Source organism: Myodes glareolus, chromosome 27 (genome assembly GCF_982192425.1).
Source record: "Myodes glareolus chromosome 27, mMyoGla1.1, whole genome shotgun sequence".
NCBI classification, from domain to species: domain Eukaryota; kingdom Metazoa; phylum Chordata; class Mammalia; order Rodentia; family Cricetidae; genus Myodes; species Myodes glareolus.
The window spans coordinates 1369032-1380083 of record NC_142052.1 but is presented as its reverse complement, the minus strand read 5'-3'; the positions used below and the strand labels follow the sequence as shown (position 1 = coordinate 1380083).

At 42.0% G+C, this 11052-nt stretch overlaps 2 pseudogenes; both read left to right on the top strand.

Moving 5' to 3' along the window:
* Positions 1-6609: 6609 nt before the first annotated feature.
* LOC148117579 (glyceraldehyde-3-phosphate dehydrogenase pseudogene) lies at positions 6610-6840 on the top strand (annotated as a pseudogene).
* Positions 6841-6915: 75 nt separating this feature from the next.
* LOC148117578 (glyceraldehyde-3-phosphate dehydrogenase pseudogene) lies at positions 6916-7692 on the top strand (annotated as a pseudogene).
* The last annotated feature ends 3360 nt before the right edge of the window (positions 7693-11052 follow it).

The following is an 11052-nucleotide window of genomic DNA, read 5'->3' as shown; positions in this document are numbered from 1 at the left end:
AATCTGAGTTTTGCTTTTATTATTTTTGACATTTTTATACACTCGCACAATCTATTTTGGTATTCATGTTCTCATTTTATGTCCTTGCCTTTCCTAAATCAATTCTTTTTTATTTAGGATCACATAGTCTCCTCATTGTGGACTTCGTACTTCAAGTTTCTGGTCTTGTTCATATACTACGTTATCCATTCCTTTGTAAAAATGGACTGTGCAATTTTTTTCTAGTTTTCTGATACAAATTTCCTTGTGTAATTTCTGTATGTTCTTGCCTATTCTCACCCCATATGTAGAAAAGACATATCTCCACACAGGGTAACGGTGGTAGAAAGATAGAGTGGTGGGGTCAGCATGGTGTTTATTTCAGAATAGGGGGTGGAGAGTTGGTCGGTATGTGGGGAAATGAACCAGTCCCACCAGATCCTCACTCCTCTTTGGGCCATTTCCTCTATCTTCCCGTTAAAGGCTCATTTCTCCTCTCTCATTGTGGAATTTCTCCACATTCTACCCTGGCCAGTGCCATTTACAGAGACCTTGTGAGTGTTTCCCGGCTGCTTGGATTCCTTCATGCGTGGCCTTGTTTGCATTTGCACAGTAATACCCAGGACACAGCCTCAACAATGTCACTGTAATCACGAACATCTCTCATCTGCTAGTGGTTCACACAATACACAGTCCTTAGGAAAAGTTCTGGGCATTGACAGTTCAACTGAGGCTATCAGTCTATCTGCCATGATACTTGTTTTTAGTTAAATAAAATGATTTCTCATGCTATGTTGAAAAGAGGTTTCTGTCCCGCCCAGTCCTGCACCCATTCAGTCCCAAAGAAACACACAGAGGCCTACATTAATTATAAACTGGTTGGTCTATTAGCTCAGGCTTCTTATTAACTCTTACATCCTACATTAACTTATAATTCTTGTCTGTGTTAGCCATGTGGCTTGGTACCTTTTATCAGCGAGGCATTCTCATCTTTCTTCCTCTGTGTCTGGGTCATGACTGCAGACTGAGTCTTTTCTCTTCCCAGAATTCTCCTGTTCTCATTGCCCCACCCATACTTCCTGCCTGGTCAATGCTAGGGGTAAGTGTCTGCAGGAAGACACTTCCTAATGAAAGGGGATTATCAATCTGTCCTCAGTACTTAGTCCTGAAATGCCTGTTTTAGGGGAGCCCTGGGACAGGAAGTAGAGAAGAAATGTATTTTTATCTGTTTGTTTCTGCGTATTTTCCCATTTTCCATCTGCAGAACTGATATTTTCACACGAGACACCTGCCAGCCCTGTCTGTTCCAGGACTTCTCACTAATAACAAGTTAAATGAACCGCAAGTATCATTTCCTCTTTACAAACTTGATATCTTCCAATGGTTGCAGCACTTGGAATTATCTCCTGGGATAATGTCTCATTTCCTATTTTGAGGTAGTTGTTCCCTTCTTCTGAGAGAAGGAAGCTAGTCATCTGGCTTCTAGCAACACTATAAAACTAGAAGGAAAAAAAACTTTGGAAGTTGCAAAACTGATGATTAACAGGAATGCTGTGGCCTTATTCAGTTACGGGGTGCCACGCTGTTCACCCATTCACACTTGCTGATTGATTTAATGTTTGTAAATTTAGCTCTCCTCAGTCTCAGCTGATGTGTGGGTACATACACCAAGCAGACTGATATTTATGCCATAAGTGAGAAATAACTCGATAATTTATGAGTGGTGAAAACCCAAAGATGAGAAGGCTTTCCCCCAGAGAAAGAACACACACACACACACACACACACACACACACACACACACACTTTAGACAACGCTCCTTGGCACCTTCATTTTAAGAACGTGTGCACTTTATGGTGGAGTGGGAGAGGGGAATTGTGCAGCCCACATGAACATTTCCTTTTATGAGCTGTCTCTGAGAGAAATGCATCTGTGTAATGGAATACTTTTCTTTCCTTTCTGTCTCCATTGGCACAGAGGCTGAGCCCATGCTGGTAAGAACGTGCAAAAGTCTATTGCCTGTGCGCTGGCTCTTTGGGGGCTGCTAAGTGGCTGAAGCATTGAACAGATGCCACACTGAGGGCACAGCTTGTGAGCAGTTTATATGCAGTGTCCAGAGTGTACTTCCCTTTCTTCATAACTCTGTACTTGGCAACAGAGTTCTCTGTATTTTTCTTTTAAACCGGGAAGTGGTCTGCTTACAAAAGAACAACGTTCTTCCAATGAAAAGAATTCTGTACAAGTTCAGAGAAGAACAGCTAAGGAAGAAAATGACTTGAATGTCTTCTTGGAATAGCGTTTCAAGAAAGATGTTGAAGCAGATGATTGCTTAAGTGGTTAAAGGTTTGGGTGACATCTAATTCCCCCATAAAACGTGTGTGAGGCATATGCCCGTGCTCAAGCAAGTCAAAATGACAGCCACACGTACAGGCTCACACGCCGCTCATCTTACATATATGTACTTCAGCCTGAGGATGGTGGCAAGTGTATAACGAGGAGGCGATTGGTCAGCTCCCCTCCCCCCAGCCTTGCCTTTCCCTCCTTATTGCCCTCATGTTTGGAGAACTCCGTAAAGATGTCGGGAGGACCTAAGTCAGAAAATTGATCGGGAGTGCAAATGTTTACCCTGCAGAGTGGCATGGACTCATCAGAGCTTTGAAGCAAGACACAAGCTATTGGACCTTCCTTCCTTCCTTCCTTCCTTCCTTCCTTCCTTCCTTCCTTCCTTCCTTCCTTCCTTCCTTCCTTCCTTCCTTCCTTTCTTTCTTGCCAGGCCTGAGAGAGGAGAGAAAGAATTAGACATCAGGAAGATATCAGAAAGGTTGAAAGTGAATAACATCCACTGGTCCAGAGCAGTTCTGGGGGAATATCTGGTACATGTCACCAAATGGCTCAACAGAAATCCAATACGACCTCCTTGAAAACCATCAATTGTTCTTGGTTGTTCTTAACGTTTTTGTAAGTTTTAAATGAGTTGTATTAAAGTTTAGTCCTTTTACAAAAGATTTTTAACAGCCTCGGGTTATCAGGATAGATTCCTTCCCAGCTTCGAGTCCTTATGAAGATGTGCATGACAACACCCTAATGCCAAGAAGCCTCAGTGCCTGTAGAGCACCTGGGAGAATTCACAGGGCCTGCAGCTGTTTGAGAAGGTTGGTGAGCGCCCACATGAAATCATTCTGCATTCTGGGTTAAATACTTGCTGAGCAGATTTTTCTTTTCTTTAGAAACAAATGTTTTTCATTTTCAAAATGATTCGTTTATTTTATGTGTACGTGTGCGTGTTTCATGGATATATGCACATCCTGTGTATAGCTGGTGCCTGTGGACACCAGAAGAGGGCATCAAACTTTTTGTAAATGGGGTTCCAGGTACTCGTGAGCTTGGATGCAGGGACTCTGAAGGCAGACCCTCTGCAGGAGCAGCAAGTACTCCTAAGTGTTTGGCTATTCCTCTAAGCTGTCTTTTTCATTAAGTTTTCTTTATTCTTGAGAGTTTCATATCTGTATCAATGAAATATAATCGTGTTAAACCCATTTCCATTTTATTTATTTATTTTGTGTACATGTGTACATGCATGCCACAGTGTGCATCTAGAGATCGGAGGGTAGCTACGGAGTTCTCCCGTTCCACCAGGGGACTCAAGCAGAGATCAGGCCTGGCAGTAGATGCCGTGACTATTGAGAATCTCACTATCCCCAGATACTGTATCTCTTCTACAGAATATTTAACTAAGCTTAAGAGGTTGGAAATAGGTATGCTTTCAAGATGTCATTATTTTTTTCTTCTTTTTTTCTTTTTCTTTTCTTTTTTTGAAATATGCAGGCAAACAGATGGATCTAGAAAACATCACATTGAGTGAGGTAACCCAGACCCAGAACGACAAATATCATATGTACTGACTCATAAGTGGCTTTTAGACATGAAGCAAAGAAAACCAGTCTATAATTCACAATCCCAGAGAACCTAGACAATGAGGACCCCGAGAGAGACATACATGGATCTAATCTACATGGGAAGTAGAAAAAGACAAGATCTCCTGAGTAATTTGGAAGCATGGGGATCATGGGAGAGGATAGAAAAGGAGGAGAAAGGAAGGGAGGGAAGCAGAGAGAAATGTACAGCTCAATAAAAACAATTTTAAAAAAGAAAATAGATATGCTTTTTGTTATCAAACATAAAAAATTACTTCTTATATTTCCTGTTTTTTGTGAAAATTGAAGTGTAAGGGGTGTGTGTGTGTATGCTACATGTGTGTGTGTTTGTGTGTGTGTGTGTGTTAGGTGTGAGTGTGTTTGTGTGTATGTATGTGTGTGTGTTAGGTGTGTGTGCATATATGTGTGTGTGTTACATGTGTGTATGTATGTTTTGTGTTTGTGTGTATGCACAGTTTTTATATCACATTGCAATAATTTTTAGTAATGGACTATGCATTAAACAATGATCCTATAATATTATATCATCTAGTGACACTAGACCCATCTTAATTTATGCAAATAGACTATGACTTTGCATAATAGCAAAAATCACAAAGCAATGCAGTTCTCAGAATGAACACTTGCCATTAAGTAATGCAGGACTGTAACAGAATGTCACAAACACAGCAGTTTAAAACGTAAATTTATATAAGGGAGTAACCGCCAAGGAAGCTGATCAAGCCAGAGACCTCTGCAGGACCAGGCATGAGTCAGGGACCTCTAAGGGAGCAGGTCTGAGCCAGAGACCTCTGCGGGACAGGGACCAAGCCAGCAACCTCTGCCAGAGCAGGCCTGAGCCAGCAACCTCCACTGAAGAATGAATAAAGAAAATGTGGTACATTTACACAATGGAGTTCTGCACCGCAAAAGATAATGACATCTAGACTTTGTTGGCAAATAGATGGATCTAGAAGATATCATATTGAGTGAGGTAAGGGAGACCCAGAAAGACAATATCACATGTACTCACTCATAATTGGCTTTTAGACATAAAGCAAAGAAAACCAGCCTACAAACCACAATCCCAGAGAACCTAGACAACAGTGAAGACCCTAAGAGACACATACATAGATCTAATCTACATGGGAAGTAGAAAAAGACAAGATCTCCTGAGTAAATTGTGATCAAAGGGACCATGGGAGAGGATAGAAGGGGAGGGGAGCAGAGAAAAATGTAGAGCTCAACAAAAATCAATAAAAAATATATAACTCAATACAAACAATTTTAAAAACATACATTTATTTTTTTGACAGTTTCTGTGAATAATGAGTCAGCTGTGACTTGGGTGGTTTTCCCAGAAACATGTTAACAAGTTGCAGCCTCATCTGCAGCCTCAGCTGAAGAAGGATCTGCTCCCAAATCCTGCATGTTGATTGGAGAAAGTATGGTCTTGGGCTCGGTGACTGCTGTCCCCCTTTCTCTTTACGCTCTGATCTTATGTGTTACTTGCACATTCTTGCCATGCAGTCACTTTCTGTCTCTTCATAAAATGGGACTAATCCTTCCTCCCACCCCAGGTGTGTGTATGGATGCAGGTATGTGTGTGTCTGTGTTTGTGTATATGCGTGTGCATGGAAGTCAGTGGTCAATGTTGTGTATAACCATCCATCTGTATTTTGAGGCAGGGTCTCTCACTAGGACCCGGGGTTAGCTGACCAGCAGGCTGACTGGCAGAGAGCCACAGATTTGTCTGACACTGCCTCCCCAGTACCCCAGTACTGGGTTACAACATATACTACACTGGACTTTTACTTGTGTGTTGTGTTCTCAAGCTTGTAAAACAAGCTCTTTCTCAATTAAGCTGTCTCTCTTGTTCACCCCTCATAAAAAGTGAAAAGTCCCTGTTCAGGACTCACCTGTGAAGGCCATGCCCACCTAGGATAATCTTTGTTGTTTTTTTTTAATTAATTCAAAGTTACGAATTAGGGGCTTTAGTTACACCTGTAAACTTCCTTCTTCACTGAAATGCATCCTGCTGGTTGGTGCAGTGCTGGGGTTTATTGAGATCATTGCATCTGCTCAGAATTCTACCTACCATGCTTTCTGCCCACCACATTACACTTGGTTCATCTCTTCTCCATTTTCACTCTAGGCAACTAAAATATCCTATGTAGCAACATCAGCCCCTTCCATGGACATTTCCTTAACCTAATCATCCATTTATTACATTTTGTATTCTGCTGTCATATAAGAAGCACCCCATTTCCTCAACTTTCCAATAATGCCTTTTAGGGCCCTCTGTGACGACTTCATTGGGACATTTTAGAGATATTCCCAAAGCCCTCCAGTTTTAGCAAGCATTCCTTTTGTGTCTTCTCTCTTAGGTCCGAAAGCTGAGGACATACCCTAGGAATTTCTGATGGCAGCAATATCAACTGAAGACGTAAGTGCTGCAATTCACAGTGGTCTGACAAGCATTCTGCAAGTTAGTGAATTGAAGCAACAGCCATATTTAACTCATACATCTGTCATAATTCCAAACATAGGTTTGTGTTACTGAACACAAACAGTTCAGTACTCAGCTGAACAGTTACTCTGATAAGCTGAGATAATCCTCTTAGCTTAAAATTCACAAGCTAGGCTCTCTGCTCCTCCCTGTTCTAGAGACAGCCGCTTCTTTTCGCGCAGTGCCAGCCTTGTTCCAGAGACACGATGGTGAAGGTCAGAGTGAACGGATTTGGCCGTATTGGACGCCTGGTTACCAGGGCTGCCTTCACTTCTGGCAAAGTGGACGTTGTTGCCATCAATGACCCCTTCATCGACCTCAACTACATGGTCTACATGTTCCAGTATGACTCCACCCATGGCAAGTTCAAAGGCACAGTTAAGGCTGAGAATGGGAAGCTTGTCATCAACGAGAAGGCCATCACCATCTTCCAGTAGCGAGATCCCGCCAACATCAAATGGGGTGATGCCGGTGCCGAGTATGTTGTGGAATCGACCGGTGTCTTCACCACCATGGAGAAGGCTGGGGCCCACTTGAAGGGTGGGGCCAAAAGGGTCATCATCTCCGCCCCTTCTGCGGATGCCCCCATGTTTGTGATGGGTGTGAACCATGACAAGTATGACAATTCCCTCAAGATTGTCAGCAATGCTTCCTGCACCACCAACTGCTTAGCCCCCTTGGCCAAGGTCATCCATGACAACTTTGGCATCGTGGAAGGACTCATGACCACAGTCCATGCCATCACGGCCACCCAGAAGACTGTGGACGGCCCCTCTGGGAAGCTGTGGCGAGACAGCCGTGGCGCTGCCCAGAACATCATCCCTGCATCCACTGGCGCTACCAAGACTGTGGGCAAAGTCATCCCAGAGCTGAACAGGAAGCTCACGGGCATGGCCTTCCATGTTCCTACCCCCAACGTGTCCATTGTGGATCTGACATGCCGCCTGGAGAAAGCTGCCAAGTATGACGACATCAAGAAGGTGGTGAAGCAGGCATCCGAGGGCCCACTAAAGGGCATCCTGGGCTACACTGAGGACCAGGTTGTCTCCTGCGATTTTAACAGTGACTCCCACTCTTCCACCTTTGATGCTGGGGCTGGCATTGCTCTCAATGACAACTTTGTAAAGCTCATTTCCTGGTATGACAATGAGTTCGGCTACAGCAACAGAGTGGTGGACCTCATGGCCTACATGGCCTCCAAGGAGTAAGAAGCCCGCCCTGGACCACCCACCCCAGCAAGGACACAGCAAGAGAGAAGCCCTCGGCTGCTGAGCAGTCCCTGTCCTAACTCAACCCTTGACACTGAGCTCTCCCTCACAGTTTCCATCCCAGACCCCCAGATAGCAGGAGGGGCTTAGGGAGCCCTACTCTCTTGAATACCATCAATAAAGTTCACTGCATCCCCTCAAAAAAAAATTCACAAGCTAGAAGTTCTCAAAAAAAGTCACAGGAAATTGGTTGTCTAATTGGACCTATTTATTTCTTGAGACCTAGAAAACCTGGAATACACATTGACACATTAAGAGTTAAAACCACATTCAGTTTCTCTAGCCAGTCAGCAGGCAAGCTTCCTGCAGGTAGGCTGCTCCAACACCCCTATCCCATCAATCAGACCCTGGAAGCTACAACTCCCATTCCACCCCTTAAACCCTCCTATCACCCATGAGCTCAGGATGTAAATAAACAGAGAGAAAAAAAGGCTGCAACTACATAGAGAGAACCAAAAAAAAACCCACAAAAAAACAAAACAAAACAAAACCCTGAAGCACAGGCTGTGACTACACAGAGACCAAGAGAGAAACTTAGAAGCATGGGCTGTGACTGCACAGAGTAGACCAAGAGAGTGAACCAAGAGAGCAGACCAAGAAAATAGGTCAAGAGAGACCTCAGTGGCTCCCTGAGACACAGACAGTGACAATACAGAGCAGCCCAAGAACAGTTTCCAAAGACACAAACCATCACTGCAAAGATTGAACCAAGAGGCAAAGACACTGCCGGCACCAATTTGAGGTATATATGGGTAGGCACCAATACAAGAATTCATTCAACAACCTAAAAAGCAACATGGTAACAGAAGAACACAGTGGTCATACAACAGGAAGTCTTGATCAGCCTAACCCATAAGAAGCAGAAGAAAATGATTTTAAATGTAACATTATGATGATGGTGGAGACCTTTCAAGAGGGCATGAAAAACTCCCTTAAAGAAATGGAGGAAAAGATAAACAAAAATTGGAAGAAATCAATAAATCTCTCAAAGAAACCCAAGAAAACCAAGAAAAATAATCAAACAGGTGAAGCAAACAGTTCCAATTCAAGACTTGAAGACTGAAATAGAGGCAAAAAAGAAAATACAAACCAAGGGAATTCTGGATAAGGAAAATCTGGGTTAAAAAAAGGGAACTGCAGAGGCAAGCATAATTAACAGAATACAAGAGATGAAAGAGAGAATCTCAGGCGTTGAAGAATTTATAGAGGAAAGAGATTAATTGGTCAAAGAAAACATTAAATCCAACAAATTCTTAACAAAAAATATTCATGGGACACCATGAAAAGAACAAACCTAAGAATAATAGGGACAGAAAGAGAAGAACTCCAGTTCAAAGGCACAGAAAATATATTCAACAAAGTCGTAGAAGAAAACTTCCCCAACCTAAAGAAGGATATCTCTCTGAAGGTACAAGAAATTTACAGAACACCAAATAGACTGGAATTTAAAAAGTTCCCTTGCCATATAATAATCAAAACACTAAACATACAGAATAGAGAAAGAATATTAAGACCTGCAAAGAAAAAATGTCAAGTAACGTCTAAAGGTATCAGAATTACACCTGATAGTCTTTCTCAGTGGAAATCATGAAATCCAGAAGGTCCTAGACAGATGTGCTGCAGACACTAAGAGACCACAGATGCACATCCAGACTACTATACCCAGTAAAGCTTTCAATCATCATCGATGGAGAAAACAAGATATTCCATGACAAAACCAGAGTTAATTGATACCTATCCACAAATTCAGCCCTGCACAATGTACTAGAAGGAAAACTCACCCCAAGGAAGCTAACTGCACCCACAGAAACACAGGCAACAGATAACCTCATACCAACAAACCTGAAAGAAGGGAAGCACACAAACACTATCACCAAAAAATAAACAAGAACTAAAAATCACTGGTCATTAATATCTCTTAATATCAATGAACTCAACCTATAAAAAAGACATAGGCTAAGAGAATGGATACAAAAGCAGGATCCAAACTTCTGCTGTGTACCAGAAACACACCTCAGCCTCAAAGATAGACACTACCTCAGAGTTAAGGGTCGGGAAAAGATTTTCCAATCAAATAGACCTAAGAAACATGTGCGTGTAGCTATCCTAATATCTAACAAAGTTGATTTCAAACTAAAATCAATCAGAAGAGATAGAGAAGGACACTTTATACTCATCACAGGAACAATTCATCAAGATGAAGTTTATCCTGAACATCTATGTTTCAAATACAAGAACATCAACATATATAACAGAAACATTACTGAAGCTTAAATCGCACATGAAACCCCACACACTACTAGCAAGAGACTTCAACACTCCACTCTCATCAATGGACAGGTCACCCAGACAGATGCTTAACAGAAAAATAAGGAAACTAACAGATTTCATGACTCAAATGAACTTAACAGACATCTAGAGAACATTTCACCCAAACACAAAAGAATATGCTTTCTTCTCAGCACCTCATGGAGCCTTCTCTAAAATTGACCAAATACTCGGTAACAAAGCAAACCTCAACAAATACAACAAAAAAAAATAGGAATATCCCACTGTGTCTTATCAGATCACCATAGTTTAAAGTTCAAATTTAACAACAACACTAATTGTAGAAAGCCTACAAACTCATGGAAATTGAACAGTGCTCACTTGAATCATGCCTGAGTCAAGGAAGAAATAAAGAAAGAAATGAAAGACTTCCTAGAATTCAAAGAAAATAAAGGCACAATATACCCAAATCTATGGGACACAATGAAAGCAGTGCTAAGAGGAAAGTTCATGGCACTAAGTGCCTACATAAAGAAAATGGAGAAATCTCACACTAGTGACTTAACAGCACACCTGAAAGCTCTAGAACAAAAAGAACCAGACTCACCTAGAAGGAATAGATGACAGGAAATTATCAAATTGAGGGCTGGAATCAATAAAATGGAAACAGAGAAAACAATACAAAGAATCAATTAAATAAAGAGCTGGTTGTTTGAGAAAATCAACACAGATAAACCCTTATCCAAACTAATCAAAAGGCAGAGAGAGAACATCCAAATTTACAAAATCAGAACTGAAAAGAGGGACATATCAACAGACACTGAGGAAATCCAGAGAACCATTGGGTCATACTGTCCAGGACCACTTCTCAAAGTTCTAAGCAGCATGGTTAGGACTAAGGCTGCTTTGCCTTTTGTCTCCTCCCAGTCCAACACGGCAGAGCCATGCACACTGCCCCAGTTCCAGGTATGCATCACCTCTATGTCATGCCATTAAGCAATTTGTAACACACTGTTCACAAATCCCATGTAAGTGCTCGGCCTCCCGAAAGAACCAGAACTGTTTGTTCAACTAGCATGAACCAGGAATCTTCTTAAAGGAGCTATGCAGTTT